A 17,929-nucleotide genomic window follows, 5' to 3' on the forward strand; every position below is an offset into this window, starting at 1 on the left:
ACACAATAGGAAAAAGGGGGGGAGAACTACAATATTTATTAAGAAAAGATACAGCAAAGGAAAGAACAATGGGAGGGGAAATCAAGAGTTGTTGGACTTGAAACGAATGGTCAATTGTAGGCATCTTTAAAAAAGAAACATTTTAAACTATTTTTAAATTTCTGTAAATTGTGTTCAGATCGTATATATATAGGATGAGAATTCCAAATTGTGGGGGTAGTTACTGAAAAAGCAATGTTACTTACCGTAACAGTTGTTATCCAGGGACAGCAGGCAGCTATTCTCACTAGTGGGTGATGTCATCAGACAGAGCCCCGGTACGGACGTCTCACAAGCACGTGTTGCTTGTAGAAACTTAAAGTTTCTAGATGCCCGCACCGCGCATGCGCCGGTGCCTTCCTACCCGGAGATCCGGGCGTGTCTCCTCAGTTCAGGTAGCTAGCCTGAGAAGCCAACCCAGGGGAGGTGGGTGGGACGTGAGAATAGCTGCCTGCTGTCCCTGGATAACAACTGTTACGGTAAGTAACATTGCTTTATCCCAGGACAAGCAGGCAGGTATTCTCACTAGTGGGTGACCTCCAAGCTAACCTCAGTGGGATGGAGGGGGAGTTGGCGACTTAAGAGAATAAATTTTTCAATACTGTTTGGCCAAACTGTCCATCCCGTCTGGAGAGGGTATCCAGACAATAACGTGAGGTGAATGTGTGAACCGAGGACCAGGTGGCAGCCTTGCAAATTTCCTCGATTGGTGTTGATCTGAGGAATGCTACTGAGGCTGCCATTGCTCTGACCTTATGGGCTGTGACCTTACAAGGAAGTGATAATCCAGCCTGGGCATAGCAGAAAGAGATACAAGCCGCCATCCAATTAGAGATGGTGCGCTTTGATACGGGTCTTCCCAACTTGTTAGGATCGAAGGAGACAAAAAGTTGAGGAGTGGTTCTGTGTGGCTTGGTGCGATCCAGGTAGAAAGCCAAGGCACGTTTACAGTCTAGAGTGTGAAGGGCCGATTCTCCGTGGTGAGAATGAGGCTTAGGGAAGAATACTGGAAGTACAATGGATTGGTTGAGATGAAATTCGGAGACCACCTTAGGCAGGAATTTCGGGTGAGTGCGGAGGACCACCTTGTCATGGTGGAATACTGTGAATGGTGGGTCCGCCATCAATGCCTGGAGTTCGCTGACTCTGCGAGCGGACGTAAGGGCTACAAGGAAAAGCACTTTCCAGGTGAGATACTTCAGAGGGGCCCTGTTGAGTGGTTCAAACGGGGGCTTCATGAGGATGGAAAGGACTACATTGAGGTCCCAAACTACTGGGGGTGGTTTGAGAGGAGGGTTAACATGGAAGAGTCCTTTCATAAATCTGGCGACCACCGGATGGGCCGAGAGGGGTTTCCCTTGTAGAGGCTGGTGGAACACCGCAATAGCGCTCAGGTGGACTCGTATGGATGTGGACTTGAGCCCAGATTGAGATAGGTGTAGGAGATAGTCCAGCACGGAGGATAAGGAAGCTCGCTGAGGTTCCTTTGACTTAGAAACACACCATGAGGAGAATCTGGTCCATTTCTGGGAGTAGCATTGTCGAGTGGCGGGCTTCCTGGAAGCTTCCAAGACCTCCCTCACTTCTTGTGAGAATTGGTGAGGGGTTACGTTGAGAGGAACCAAGCTGTCAGGTGGAGAGACTGCAGGTTGGGATGAAGTAGTGATCCTTGATGTTGAGTAAGTAGTGAAGGAAACACTGGAAGTGGTACTGGTTCCCTGCTGCTGAGTTGAAGTAGGAGGGAGAACCAAGGTTGTCTGGGCCACCGAGGGGCTATTAGAATCCTGGTGGCCCGTTCGAGTTTCAGCTTGACCAGAGTCTTCTGGATCAGCGGGAATGGTGGGAACGCATATAGAAATCGTTTCCCCCCGTTCAGTAGAAAAGCATCTGCCTCGAGGCGATGAGGAGTGTAGATCCTGGAGCAAAACTGAGGCAGTTTGGCGTTGTGGGGAGCCGCAAAGAGGTCTATCTGAGGCGTCCCCCATTGCGTGAAGATTTGGTGAAGGGGGTTGGAATGGAGAGTCCATTCGTGCGGTTGTAGCAGACGGCTTAGTTTGTCTGCTAAGACGTTGTTCTCCCCCTGGATGTATACTGCTCTGAGTAGGGCGTTGTGGCGCACCGCCCAGTCCCAGACTCGTAGAGCTTCCTGGCAAAGGAGGGCCGAGCCCGTGCCTCCTTGCTTGTTGATATAATACATGGCGGCCTGATTGTCTGTGCGAATGAGGATTACCATGTCGTGGAGTAGGTGTTGGAAAGCTTGGAGCGCATTGAAGATGGCTCTGAGTTCCAATAGATTGATTTGGTGTAGTCTTTCCGCACTGGTCCAGAATCCTTGGGTGCGGAGACCCTCCAGGTGGGCCCCCCATGCGTAATTCGACGAATCGGTTGTGAGAACTTTCTGATGGGGGGGAGAGTGCATCAGCAAACCTCTGGATAGATTCGAAGAGGTCATCCACCAAAGTAGAGACTGCTGAAGAGCAGGTGTGACTACGATGCGTTTGGATAGTGGATCGGATGTCTGATTCCACTGTGATGCCAGGGTCCACTGGGGGATCCTGAGGTGGAGTCTGGCAAAGGGTGTCACGTGTACTGTGGAGGCCATATGGCCCAGGAGCACCATCAGTTGTCTCGCCCGTAGGGTTTGGCGAGTAGCCACCGACTGGCAGAGATGAAGAAGAGACTCCATGCGTTGCCGGGGCAGGAATGCTCGGAGTCGGGTGGTGTCCAGGACCGCTCCGATGAAGGGGAGGGACTGGGTGGGTTGTAGATGAGACTTGGAGAAGTTGATCTCGAAGCCCAAATTCTGGAGGAAGTAGGTTGTAGCCAAGGCCGCCGAAGTGACCTCTGGGGCTGACGGGGCCTTGATGAGCCAGTCGTCGAGGTATGGAAACACCTGTAGACCCCTGTCCCGGAGTGCTGCGGCCACTACCACCAGGCACTTTGTGAAGACTCTGGGGGACGAAGATAGGCCGAATGGTAGCACTCGATACTGTAGGTGCAGATTTCCCACCCGAAATCTGAGGAACTTTCGGGAGGCCGGGTGAATGGGGATGTGAGTGTAGGCCTCCTTGAGATCCAGGGAGCATAACCAGTCGTTCTGCTCGAGGAGGGGGTATAGAGAAGCCAAAGTCAACATGCGAAACTTCTCTTTGACCAGGAACTTGTTGAGGGCCCGAAGGTCTAAAATGGGTCGCAGGTCGCCCGTTTTCTTCGGGACGAGGAAGTACCGGGAGTAAAACCCTCGGTTCAATTGGTCTGACGGGACCGGCTCGACAGCCCGAAGCTGAAGTAAGGTTTGGACTTCCTGAAGAAGAAGGGCGGTCTGCGTCGAGCTTGAAGGATACTCTCTTGGAGGATGGTCCGGGGGGACCCGGTGGAATTGAAGAGAGTATCCTTCTCTTATGATGGAGAGGACCCATAGGTCCGTGGTTATGGCCTCCCATCGGTGGTAAAAAAGATGGAGGCGGCCCCCTATGGGAGAGGCCGAGGTTATGCTCCCGGGAGGGGCGTCAAAAGGGCTGGGGAGCCTTAGGTACAGCCGGTGGCTGAAGTTTTTGCTGAGACTTCTGGGGAGGTTGTCTCTTCGCAGGCTGTCTCGCAGCAGGCGTTTGTCTGGGCATGTAACGCCGCTGGTAAATCAGGGGTGGCCTGGAAGGTCGAGACTGTTGAGGTTTGGGTTTGGGCCGTAGGATGGATTGAAAGGATTTTTCATGATCCGACAGCTTCTTGGTAACAGTTTCGATAGACTCATCGAACAGGTCAGCTCCAGCACATGGTACGTTGGCGAGTCTGTCCTGTAGGTTGGGATCCATATCGATAGTACGGAGCCATGCCAGGCGACGCATAGCTACCGCGCTTGCGTCGGCGCGTGCCAAGAGTTCGAATGCATCGAAGGAGGATTGCATCAGCTGGAGTCGTAATTGGGAGAGGGAGGCTACCACTTCTTTCGAACTCGAATCGAGCTTGGTTGTCTTTGAACGGAGTGAACTTGCGGAGCACCGGCAAGAAGAACTCCAGATAGGAAGAGAAAAAGGAAGTTGTAGTTATAGCACCCCGTGACGCCATCATGGAGTTTGGTAGAATTTTCTACCAAATTTGTCCATCGTTCTTCCCTCTCGGCCCGGCGGTACAGAGGCGTAGACCTGGGAGGGATTGAGAGCGTTAAGGGAGGGACTCGACCAGTAGGGATTGGTGGGAGAGTTGAGGGGCCCTCGAACCCTTTAAGGTGCACGAATGCGGTATCGAGCATCGAGTTTGCTGGGGATCGCCGGTATGGAATACGGCGTTTCGAAGCACTGCAATGAAGGTCTGGTCCAGTAATTTATGCAAGGGGAGCCGAAGCGACTCCGTTGGAGGGTTAGGTAGGTGCATGGTGTCCAGATACTCTTTGGAGTATCTGGAGGCCCGTGTCAAGGGTCACATCCAGATCAACCGCCATTTGTCGGAGGAATGATGAGAAGGACAATTGGTTCCGCCAGCGTCGGTCTGTGGGACGGGCTGGAGGAGGATGAGGCCTCCAGGTCCGTGACATCGGGGAGTGACAAGGAGAATCGGGCACCGGTGTCTCCCTCGTACTCCGGGCCCCTCGGAGGGGGACACCTCTGATGAGGAGTATCCCCTACGTTGCAGTTTTTTCTGTCGTGACACCTCCGAATGGCGTGAGGAGTGCCAGGATGAGTGGTCCTCGATCGGTGCCCGTCTCGGTGGCGGACGGGGATCGGGATCGTCTGTGCATCGCATGGTCTCCCGAGGCCCCCAAGTGGATAGGGCTGGAAGCGGTGGATCGTAACTGGGTTTGCGATGCGGGTTCTTGCGATGCTACCCAAGTCTGGTAAGGAGTACGGAAGAACTTCTCCTGACTATGCCCAGGGCTATCGAGTATCGATCGGAGGTCTGGTCCCATGTTGGCGCGGAGGCGTAATGGGTTCTAATGGCGGCATATCGGTAAGCGAGGCTTGCCGCGTGGGCATCGCCGCCCTCAGCCGCCGTTCGTCCTCGGTCAGTTGTCGAGGTCGAACGGTGTGGGGGAGGGGGGAGGGGGCGGACCGCCCTTTGGATCGGTACCGGGGAGGTCACCCTGTATGGCAGCGATGAGCCCGGGTCCGATGGTCTGCATGAGCTCAACGAATTGAGCTTCCAGCACGGACCGTAGCGAAGCCGATAAGGAGGGGATCCGCACCGAAAGGGGGTCCTCCTGCCACGGACATCGCGCTCCTTCGGGGCCGAGGTGCTTCTGCTTAGTAGCTTTCGGCACTTGATGACCATTGGTGGCACTGTGGAAGGAAGAGGTCCTGAACCGAGGAGACCGGGGCAGGCACCGACGTCGAGCTCCGTGGATGGTGTCGGGGCGAGCGATGCCGGTTTCACCACGCTCGATGCAGGAGGGGTCGATGCCGTTTTGCCCGAACCGGGGAGGTATCGGATGAAGTGGAGGCTTGAGGGATCTAGCTGCGTCCATCCTTGAACATCGATTCCCACAATAGGCAACGCCGCTTGAATGAGCGTGCCGTAAGGATAGAGCAAGGCCTGCACGATTCGGAATGTGGTCAGGGCCCAATTGGCCGGGACATAGGCCGGAAAATCTCCGCCGCGAGGTCGAAGCCAGTGGGCCTGAGCCACGTGGCCGGCCCGTTCGACCCGCCGGAGGAAATAATCTTCTTCTTTTTTTTTTTTTTTTACCGAAAAGAAAAGAACTGTTAACTGTAATTAAAAGAAAGCGAAAACGCGGACAAGGAAGGCAAATTTAACTGAATTCAGCTAGCGCATGATGAAGTTGAACTTCTCAGCTCCGCGGAAAAGAAAGAACTGAGGAGACACGCCCGGATCTCCGGGTAGGAAGGCACCGGCGCATGCGCGGTGCGGGCATCTAGAAACTTTAAGTTTCTACAAAGCAACACGTGCTTGTGAGACGTCCGTACCCGGGCTCTGTCTGATGACATCACCCACTAGTGAGAATACCTGCCTGCTTGTCCTGGGATAAGAATGTATTACGTTGAGTACCTATTATTCTTAAGGATGGGATATTAAGAGTATGCTGTGAGGTGGATCTTAGAGCTCTCGGAGGGTCATATGGAATAAGAAGTCTGTCAATAAATGCTGGGACATGTGTTTGTATTGTTTTGAAAGTTAGAAGTGCTATTTTAAATGTTATTATATATATGACGGGTAACCAGTGGGCTTTTTGTAGAAGAGGAGTGACGGGGGTCAAGTGATGCAGCCTGTCTAAGCAGACGTGCGATCGGAGAGCTCCTGCCCCAAGGACATATAAACCGCGCTTAAATCAGCTTCTCCTGCACCCGGACGGGGACGGCACGATTTTTCAATTGGAGATTTCTTCCTGCTCTCCGGCGGTCCTTTCAGCGTGTAAATCGGAGCGGGGTATGCCAGTAAAAACGGCAAAAGGCACCCGGGATAAGTCCTCTCTCACCCCCTCCAAGATGGCGGCGGAACCGGCTAAACTTTACAATACCCGCGGAGACTGGATCGCTGACATCACGCGATTGGTCTCTGCGGCGCTGGCGGACAGGCTCAATAAGATTCATTCGGCTGTGGATGAGATGAACGAGAAATTTGCACAATGAGTGTCCGACCAAGAAGACACGTGTGCGGGCCTAACCGCCCAGGTGGCTGAACTGCAAAAAACTTCCCGGGAGTTGCTGGCCTCCTTGGAGGAACAGGAGAACAGAAGCCGCCGAAACAACTTGCGGATGGTCGGGCTCCCGGAGACGGTAAGCGATCAGGATTTGTATACCGTCTTTAGTAAGTGGCTACCTGAACACCTGGACCTAGCAGGGGGCGCCGAGGGCTTCGCCTGTGAGAGAGCCCATCGCATCGGAGCCAGGCCTGCGGAGGGGGGGAGAGCACGGGCTGCCATAGCCCGCTATGCCTGCTGGAGGGAAAAGGAGATGATTCTCCGGGCGTTTCGCAGGGCGGGGGCCCTGGATTACAAGGGCTCTCAGATTCTCCTCTTCAATGACTACTCTGTGCGGGTGGCGGCCCAGCGCAAGACCATGGCGCCTTTCTGCACGGACCTCCACAATAAGGGAATCAAGTTCGCTCTGGTTTACCCAGCAAAGATCCGGATCTGGCATGAAGGCAAAACCCTCAACATAACCACCGGAGAGGAAGCCAAGGCATTTCTAGCCAAACTGCCTGCTTGATGTACTGGGCGAGAGTACCTCTAACATCTACTTTCTGCGTTTTCTATTAGACTGAGCTGTGGGCACTTGATGCTCGGACCGTAGGGCTGACACTTATCTACCTACTTTTACATACACAGTTCGGAGATGAATGACCCCGGCTACAGAGGTGGAACCACCTTTTTCCCTGCTTAAACCCTGACTCGGAGGATTTGCTTGGGAGGAGTGTGCAGGGCCTTTGTTTCCAGTGTCTGCTGGGATTCTTCTATTACCTCTGCACCAAGTCCCACCTTGTGGATCCTTTGAGACGGATTCGGAGGTGGAATTTCTGGCCATTGTAGCAGCCCCTGGCTGCACTTATAGACCCCTGTACAGCACTTGTTATGGATCTTTTACTGACTTATTCTGCTACTGCTCAAAGCCTTGCGAATTTGGCTCTTACTTTATTTTTTGAGATGTGCGGTCCTACGGGATATAGAAGGGGAGATTACTGGGGGGGGGGGAGGTCCCCGGATAGGCTGGGGGGTACATATGGGATTGTATGCTGGTAGGGAGGGTGCAGCAAGGGGAGTTGGGGATGGGGGAGGTGGGTTGCTGGGGGGACTCGGGGTGGGGTGTGTGTGGGGGCTTGTGTATGAATCGGGGGTGTGTGGGGGTATTGTCCGATGGGCAGTGGGGCACACCAATAGCGAGGGCAGCGGAGCTTAGCTGGGAGGCTTCGCATGCGCCTAATTGTTCTAATTGTACATGTTTAGTTTCTGTGTGGCTTGCGGAGAATGGATGACTTTTTATACACTCAGCAGGCAGTTTCCCTCTGGGTCTCTGCGAGGTATACTGTTTTCTTCACTTTGCTATGGCTGATCTAAAGGTTGTCACCTTCAACGTTGATGGCATCAGGTCCCCAGTAAAAAGATCTTGCATACTTACTAGCTTGCGTAAGCTGCATACGGATGTGGCTTTTCTGCAGGAGACCCACCTTACTCAGATTGAACATTCCAAATTGCGGAGACAATGGGTTGAGGAAGTCTACTCCTCCACTTCTGGGGGCTGGCAGCGGGGAGTGGCAATTCTGCTTCACAAGCGGCTGCACTTTGTCCTGCACAAACAGCTGACGGACCGGGAGGGGAGATATGTTATTATTCTGGGGGAACTGTGGGGTCTTAAGCTACTTCTCTGTAACTTGTATGCCCCGAATTCTTACTGTCATAAATTTTTTTCCACAGTCTTCTCCATGATATCGGCCTACCCGGAATACCAGGTGATCTTGGGGGGAGATATGAATATCACTGCAGACCCAGGGGTGGATTGTAAACCGCCTAGGGGCAGCTTGAGGGACCATGACAACAAGGGTGTGGGATTCCTGACCCAACATTTAGGTCTGGTGGACGTCTGGCGGGCCCTTCACCCGTACGACTCAGACTTCACTTTTTACTCCCACGTCCATAAAGTGTACGCCCGACTGGATTACATCTTACTCGATCAACGGCTGTTCCCCAGGGCTACTAAATCGGACATTGTGGAATCCACGATTTCTGATCATGACACTGTAGATCTTACACTGACCCTTGCTGCTGGCAGCAAAGTTTCTTCCTGGAAAATGGCGCTGTACTTGTACCACGACCAGGAATTTCGGACTTTCTTGCGGGCACGCTGGGCGGACTACCAGGCCACCAACGCTACACCTGAGATAGGGCCGGTGTCTTTTTGCTACGCCTCCAAGGCAGTCTTGAGGGGGCACGTGATAGCATACACGGCGGCCAAGCGCCGGGCTAGGGGGACGGAGCTTTTATCGCTAACACGCCAGCTGCATGCTTTCCGCAGAGCCCATATTTCTTCCCTGTCGGATTCTGACAGATTGGACTATAAAAGCATACGAGAACGCATTGAGATCTTACTTCATCAGCGGGCAGAACAGACCCTTTCGTTTCAATGGTATAATCTGCATAGGTGAGGGGGTAAGACGGGGAAAACTTCTGGCAAATTTAGTGCGACCCTACAAAAAGCGTCAACTCGTCACTGCAATCCGCGATGCCTCGGGAGTTAGGCACGTGGGGGAGAGCCAAATTGCTGAACAGTTTGTCAGGTACTACGAGACCCTGTATGGAAAGCGCCAGCTGGATGAGACTGCCCTAGAGGACTTCTTCCGGGGCCTATCTTTACCGCACCTGGAGGAGGACCAGGCTGCCTCACTTAGCCAACCTATCTCCGAGGCTGAACTCCGTATCTCCATTCGGTCGCTCAAATTGGTGAAAGCTCCAGGCCCGGATGGGTTCGGACCTGAATACTACCGGATTCTTGAGGACCTGGTGGCGTCACCTCTGTGTGCAATGTATAATGCGGTGGCGGAGGCGGGAGGCTCCTTCCCGGATAATATGGCTCACATAGTTCTGCTCCCTAAGCCGGGTAAGGACCCAGATCTGGTAGGGTCGTTCCGCCCTATATCTCTCCTAGATCAGGACATTAAACTCCTAGCCGTAACTCTGGCACGCCGTTTGAATCGCTATCTCCCTGAACTCATTCACCCAGACCAGGTAGGGTTTGTACCGGGTCGCTACACCTCTATGAATTTGCTGAAGGTCTTGGGCGCGATTCATGACAGGGTGGGGCGGGGGGGCCTGGAGGCGGTGGCAGGACTGGATATGGAAAAGGCGTTCGACAGCATTTCCTGGGATTATCTTTTTTGGGTACTGCATAGGGGGGGGTTTCCAGGGTGTGTTTCTGGCCTGGGTGACGGCTTTATACCATAACCCTAGGGCGCGACTACTGATTAATGGGGGTCTAACTGTAGATTTTGGCCTGCAGAGGGGTACACGACAGGGCTGCCCTCTCTCCCCACTTTTATTTCTTTTGGCTATCAAACCTCTAGCAGCAAAAATAAGGCAGGATGAGACCATTCAGGGAATTGTAGTACGGGGGCAAGAATGTAAAATCAGCCTCTTTGCCGATGACATCTTACTATACATGGACCAGGCCCCTCTGCATCTGCCCAGAGCTTTGGCAGTGATACGAACCTTTGGTGCCTTGTCGGGTTTACAAGTTAACTGTAGCAAGTCAGAACTCTTACTGCTGTCCGGGGGTCCGGCGGAGCCTTGGCATGCGCTGTTACCTATTGCTCCCGCGAACAAGCCGATGCGTTACTTGGGTATATTCCTTAGTACTGACCTGCCTACACTTTACAATGCCAATGTTCGGCACCCCCTTGAGACCATAGGCAAGTTGTGTCAAGCCTGGCAGGAGCTACCGCTGGGTGTTCTGGGGAGGGTAGCCTTGGTGAAGATGGTTCTGGTCCCGAAGCTTCTGTACCCCTTGCAGACCATGCCCCTATGGCTCAGTCGGCGGGACGAACTTGCTTTTAAGACCACTATCTCCCGCTTTATTTGGAGGTCCCGAGCCCTTCGGATAGCGATGACCAAGCTTACCTTGGACAAATGCATGGGGGGCCTTAATTTCCCAGATATCCGGCTCTACAATGTTGCATCTCTCTTTCGCTGGATCCATGAGGGTTACACAGGGTGTTGCCGCTACTCTTCTCAGGGTTGGTTGGCGGGCTGGAGTTCCCCTTTTCACTTTTTGAACACGCTACATCGTCAAGAAGACCCCGGGAGGCGGCACCTGGTATGCTTTCGTTTTCTACGCTGGTGGCGGCGCAGGCAGCGGCTGTCGCCGGAGGTGTCCCCTTTTATATGTCTGGAGGGCAACTCTAGGTTTCTGCCGGGCTGGGGCGCTTCCGTATTCAAGTACTGGACTGGATGGGGCTGTGCAGCGATGGAGGACTTACTTGACTTATCCCCCGCAGGTTTCCCAACCTTTCAGCAAGTGCGTGACGCGTGGGGACTTCCCTCTTGCTATTTATTTTCTTACTTCCAATTACGCCACTATTGGGATACGGAGCGTAGGGGTGGTGATGGGGTTTGGGTTAAGGGCCCTTTAGATACTCTCTTCTCGGCTACCCCATCATTGGCTAACTCTCTCGGCCACTGGTACCGAGTCCTTAAATCGTCTCTTTCCCTTTCGGTGCTTACCCCCGTGCGCTCTTCGTGGGAATGGGATTTGGGACAGGACATTTCTGAGCCACAATTCTTGGCCTGTTTTACCACCTTATACTCGTACACTAAATCTGCCGACTTCCAAGAACTCCAGTATAAGATCCTCCACCGCGCCTATTTCACTGCACAGAGAGGGGCGCGCCTGGGGCTTTGGGGTAGTGATTCTTGTGTTAAATGCAAGAACCGGGTAGGCACCCATCTCCACTCCTTTCTGGAATGCCCCCGACTGAGTATCTGGCAAGAGGCTCTTCACTTACTGGAGTGCGCTGTGCAGCGCACTGTCGAATGGGACTATGGGTTCCTCCTTCTGGGTCTGCAGGCCACCCTCCAGGATCAGGGTTTCACTATCCCTCAATGCAGATTCTTTTACAATGTTATTCTCGTAGTGAAGAAATTGATTTTGACTTATTGGATGTCGGTGGAGTTGCCTCCGATACCCCAATGGAGGAGTAGACTTCGGGAAGTGGCTCAGTTTGAAATTCGATCTTATGCTAGGTCTCCGAGTGTGCTTAAACAGCATTACGTTGGTCTGTGGGAACGACTGAGGGACTTGGTGCCATCACGGGAACAGGACGGGGGACAGGCGCCTGATTAACTCTTTTAGGTGTTCTCACTGCAGCACCCCTGATGTTCCAACATCTCCTCTTTTTGTTATGTTGTGGTGCCCCTGGGATGGGGGGAGGGCGGGGAGGGGAGGGTTGGTGATGCTTGGGGGAATGCATGTTCTGTTGAGTGGAGTGGATGGGGTAGTGTGTGTGTGGTGATGCAAGTCCTTTGGGATTGTTTGTGTATTACAAAAAGGTGAAGGGTCACTGTCCCTGATGGGCGGTTTTTCTCTTTCTGTTGTCCTCCGTTGCCTTCGCCTCCGATGCCCTCACCGTTCTCTACCTACCTAGTAGTTACACCTTGTATTAGTGTGGGGGGCTCTTATGGGAGGCATCGTCACTGTTTATGCACCTTTGTTTGTACTGGACAACTTTTGATTCCTTGTTGCTTGTTGTTGCGCCCTGTTGGATGGTGTAATTTTTCACTGCTAATAAACATAAATTTAAAAAAAAAATAAAAAAAAAAAAGAAGAGGAGTGACATGATCATATTTATTTGAACCTGATATAAGTTTGATAGCTGTATTTTGAATCAATTGTAAACGTTTTATATCCTTTAGGTTTATCCCTTTCAGTAGAGAATTACAGTAATCCAATTTGGATATCACAAGGGAGTGAATTAATGTAGTAAGGGATTTGGCATCGAGAAGGGGGGCCAAAGATCTAATCATCCTTAATTTATAAAAACAGTTTTTAACTAGAGCACTAATTTGTGAGCGAAATGTGAGTTTATGGTCGATTAGCACACCTAAAATTTTTATAGTAGTGGTTGGTTTAAGTGGAATGTTATCAATTGAGATAGGAGCAGTTAAATGTAACCCTTCTTTCCATGAGAATAGCATGATGTTAGTTTTAGTAATGCTTAGAGAAAGCATATTTGTATTTAACCAGTCATGAATAATGGATAATTTTTGATTAATAGAAAGAATGTCATTTGGACTTGCAGGGTCTATGTTGTGTAATAGTTGTAGGTCATCGGCATAGGCATAAGCTGTAAATCCGATTGATTGACAGAGTTAGAAGGGGTGCCAGATAGATATTAAACAGTAAAGGAGATAGAATAGAGCCTTGAGGAACACCGAAGTTGGAAGAAAATGGTTTTGAAATGGAATTATTAAAATGAACTGAGGAAGATCTGTCAGTGAAATAAGATCTAAACCATACCAGAGCTTGATCAGTTAATCCAATGGAAGCAAGTCTTTGTAGTAGCAAGAGGTGATCAATAGTATCGAAAGCAGCCGCAAGATCTAAAGAAATTAATAATACACACTTGTGTTGGTCAAGGTTATACTGTATAGTTGTTGTGAGGCCCAATAAAGAGTGCTCTGTAGAATGATTTTTACGGAATCCTACTTGATTAGGATGCAGTACCTGTGTTTTATCAATGAAATCCGATAATTGCTGAAATATAAGTTTTTCTGTTAGTTTGGCTAAGAATGGGAGATTGGCTATTGGACGATAATTTGAAGTTTCTGTGGGAGAGTTTTTTGAATCTTTTATCTGCGGGAGAAGGATTGAGTGCTTCCAATCTGGTGGGAGACTTGCAGTGGAAAGGCATTTATGAATAATTTGAAGAATGTAAGGTCCCAGTATAGAAAAGTAGTGTTTATAGAAAAAAGGGGGAAGAGGTTCAATATTAGAACCTTTGATATTGATGGATTGGAGGACGTTTTCTATATCTTTTAAAGAGGGAAGAGAGAAATTAGAGCATGTAGAGTTTAGTATTGAAAATCCAGTCTCTTCTGAATTTACGGAACATTGTGGAGAAATAATTTTACTGATGATGTTGGATCTTATTGATATTACTTTGGTTTGCTCTGTGCAGAGCCGTGCTGCAAGTTCCCTTGGTCTCACAAGACTACAACAGGAACTCCCTGTTGTAGTCTCATGAGACCATAGGAACTCATAGCATGGCTCTGCACAGGGCAAGAATGTAGGAAGATCGCTCCTGCCCCGCGTCACCGCTAGACCACCAGGTATGGTCCGTGCTCCTGGGGCAGCTGCTCACCTCCTCCACCTCCCTCCTTGCCCTGATCCAAGTTCACGGGGCCATTTTTTAAAATGTGGGCTGCCAACGAGCGTCTCTCGGGGAGGGGGAGGAGGCCTGGGGAAAAACCGTGAAATCAAAACCGCGAACAATGAAACCGCGAATAGGGAGGGGGAAGTGTGCATACTGAGTTATATTAAATGCTTCAGAACAATGTCTCAAAGTAGGATCATATTTTGGGTATAAAATTTAACCCTCAAGATGCACAAAAGACTGATGATTATAAGCACAGAAAACATCTACTAAAACTCACATAAGACAACATTTTTCTCCAAATGTGCTATTTTACTACTTGCAAATTCTACAAACCCTACTAACTTAAACAAAGCCGCACTAGACTCACTTTTGAAAACCCTATCTATATAGGAGCCAACTATTCAACATTTCTATGGAGAAAAGCATACATGAGTATTTATTACAGAAAAAGTATGACTTTCTCAGAGAAAGCCTAACAAAAGCTACCACTATAAGACATCAAGAATTTACAGCAATTCTAATTTTAACAAAGGAAAATGACAGAACCAATTTCCTTCTCTTTTGCTTCCTGACATCTGGCCTTTCTCTATTGTTTTTTAAAGCTGCCAGTATCCTGAGTTATGCATGCTGAATTCAGTGTTATAGTAACTCACCCTGTGAAGAGTCACTGTGTGTTGTTCCCATATTGCTGTTTCCTCCATTGCTGTGTTCTAATAAAATAAGGAAAAAAAACCCCATATGAATACGTATTTTATATTAAGAGAATTCTTTAAATACAAATGAAAACCAAGACTTTATGACAAGAATAGCAAAGTTATATGCACAATCTCATGTTAATAGGCTTGTCACAACTGCACTAGGTTCAGGGACAAAGGTTATGTTTAAAGACAGGAAACCATACATACATAACTTTCTTCCGCAATCAAGTGGGTTGGAAAATTGGACTAAAGCAATATAACCTTACTATAATTAATCTAGTCAGAAGGAATTCATTTCCTGATAAAACATCCTGTGACATTCCTGTTTCTCCTAAACTATTCAAATGCCTTTATAAGCTAAGCTTTTTTAGACATACAAATGAACAGGGATATCCATAGACATCTTTCTATCAAAGACGAGTAGGTATCCTATGCCTTCTAAGCCTCAAAAGGTAAAGTACAAAAACTTAAAATAAACATACTGTAATTAAAATTTATGAATTGGGAAGTATCACAGTCCCAAATTTCTAGCATCCCAAGGGCAGATTCTGCAGAAGCTTCTCAAAATTCTATAGCAGTTATATGACATCTGTATATATATATATATATATATATATATATTACATCATTATTTTACACTTTACAAAAAGCAGTTTCCAGACATCTGTATCCAGTTCATTTATTTACCACCACCCTTTTTTACTAAGCCATGGTAGAGATTTCTACCGCAGCCCAGAGCGCTAAATGCTCAGACACTTCTCCAAAGCTCATAGATCGCTGGATTCACCGCTGGATCAACAGGGATTTTAAAGGTACATTTTTTGGTAATCAGGGAGGTGAGAGTTGTTAGAGTTGGCCAGGAGAGGAGGCGGGAGGAATCCACCAGGTCTTACAGCAGGCCCAGTTGAAGCCTGCAACAGGTCCGGGAGGGGGGCGTTGAATATAAACCAAGACCCCCATTTTAGGCTCAAAAAGCTTAGTTTATATTAGAGTAATTATGGTAGTACATGGTGCAATTATGCACATAAATGTGCTAATCTGTGCACTTATACAAACAAGGTATGAGTAACAGCATATGCCTAGTTATAGAATTATTCTTTGTAAGTTTTCTGGGTGTTGCCTTGGAGGGTAGTATGGTGACAGAATGCCCTTAGGGCCTTGGGTTCCAGTGGAAGTAGAGGCTGACCAAATTTCGATTTGGGTTTCAGCTGAAAATGCCTATGCATTTTCATCTGAAACCAAACTTCCCCTCCCCCTGACTGACACCGGTAGTCCCTCCCCTATCTAATGGTCTATTCAGGGGCAGGTACAAACCTCACTCAATCCCACCCTGTATCAGCTCCAATGGAAATGGCTGCCAAGACTGTAACGGGAAGTCTTGGAGCCATTTCCATTGCAGCAGCACATGTGGCAAGAATGAGTGGGTTCATTCCTGCCCCCAAAGAGACCACCAGGGCTTCATACAGTAGGCCTGGGGAGGGTCTATTCAGTATCCTCCATCTGTTTGTATTCTAAGGAGTCTTGTGCAGTATTATATTTTGGATCCTCTTTAAGGAATTCTTTTGTTTGGAGAAATTTTAAGGCATCTGCAGTTTCTTCATTCTCTTCTCCTCTACTTCAAAGAGAATGAAGAAGCAATACCATTAGCTCCTCTTGAAATTGAATCCTTCGATTTCAAACGAACAGTCTGGGATTCTTTACAATTAGCTGCGATTCTTTAAGTCACAACTTGTGGTAATCATACCAGCTGAGTTTTGTGCTCACCTGTAGGGAAAAAAATATCATTAATGTTCAAGTATTTGCATTAACACCTTATACATCTATAAAGCACAGTTACTTACCGTAACAGGTGTTATCCAGGGACAGCAGGCATATATTCTCACATGTGGGTGACGTCATCTACGGAGCCCCAGCGCGGACAGCTTTTCAAGCAAACTTGCTAGAAGTTTCAAGTTTGCACACTGCACCACGCATGTGCTAGCCTTCTTGCCACTAGAGGGCGCATCCCCACCTCGTGGTCCTCAGTTCCATAACATAGCAAAGAAAGCCATCCCCGGGGAGGTGGGCGGGTTGTGAGAATATATGCCTGCTGTCCCTGGATAACACCTGTTACGGTAAGTAACTGTGCTTTATCCCAGGACAAGCAGGCATGATATTCTCACATGTGGGTGACCTCCAAGCCAACCAAAAAAGGGCAGGTGGGAGGATGGCAATTATGAAAACAAATTACGTAACACCGACTGGCCAAACCGGCCGTCGCTTCTGGACAAAGTATCCAGACAGTAGTGGGAGGTGAACGTATGAACCGAAGACCAAGTGGCAGCTTTACAAATGTCCTCCATAGGTGTAGATCGGAGGAAAGCCACAGAAGCTGCCATCGCCCGAACTTTATGACCCGTAACGCGACCCGCAAGCGGGAGACCAGCCTGAGCGTAGCAAAAAGAAATGCAAGCAGCTAACCAGTTGGACAAGGTGCGCTTTGAAACCGGGTGTCCCAAACGATTAGGATCAAAGGACAAAAATAATTGAGGAACCTTCCGATAAGACTTGGAGCGTTGGAGATAAAAGGCCAACGCCCTCTTACAGTCAAGGGTATGAAGCGCCGCCTCACCAGGATGAGAATGGGGCTTCGGAAAAAACACCGGAAGGACAATAGACTGATTGAGGTGGAAATCAGACACAACCTTAGGTAAAAATTTGGGATGGGTGCGAAGAACCACCTTATCATGATGAAAGACCGTGAAAGGAGGATCCGCAACCAAGGACTGTAACTCACTGATTCGACGAGCAGATGTGAGTGCAATCAAAAAGACTACTTTCCAAGTAAGAAACTTAAGATGCGACTTGTCGATGGGTTCAAAGGGAGGCTTCATAAGCTGAGCCAAGACCACATTAAGATCCCACACCACCGGAGGAGGTTTCAGAGGAGGATGGATATTCACTAGCCCCTTCATGAAACGTGTCACCAGAGGATGAAGAGAGAGAGAACGACCCTCAAGATGCCGATGGAATGCTGCAATGGCACTGAGATGCACCCGAATGGAAGTCGTTTTCAGGCCAGACTCAGACAAATGCAAAAGATATTCCAGAATCGAAGCCACAGGCACCGAATCTGGTCGCAGACTATTCAAAGAACACCAGGATGTAAACCTGGTCCATTTCTGAGTATAGCAAAGCCGAGTCGAGACCTTACGCGAGGCCTCCAAAACGTCCCTCACGGCCCGAGAGACCGGAAACGAAGTCAGAGGGAGAGAAACCAAGCAGTCAGATGTAAAGACTGAAGATTGGGATGCAACAGCGAACCCCGACTCTGAGACAGCAGAGAGGGAAACACCGGTAGAAGCAGAGGTTCCCTGGTACTGAGTTGAAGAAGTAGGGAG

General features: G+C 49.4%; 1 protein-coding gene across 1 annotated transcript in view; it reads right to left on the bottom strand.

The window, feature by feature from the left end:
• Positions 1–17,929, bottom strand: part of TJP1 (tight junction protein 1) — a 355,098-nt gene that overhangs the window by 253,684 nt on the left and 83,485 nt on the right. The window contains 1 exon segment of the mRNA XM_033920501.1: positions 14,505–14,561. The gene's annotated coding sequence lies outside the window, so the exon portion shown is untranslated.

This window comes from Geotrypetes seraphini, chromosome 14, assembly GCF_902459505.1.
Source record: "Geotrypetes seraphini chromosome 14, aGeoSer1.1, whole genome shotgun sequence".
Lineage (NCBI taxonomy): Eukaryota > Metazoa > Chordata > Amphibia > Gymnophiona > Dermophiidae > Geotrypetes > Geotrypetes seraphini.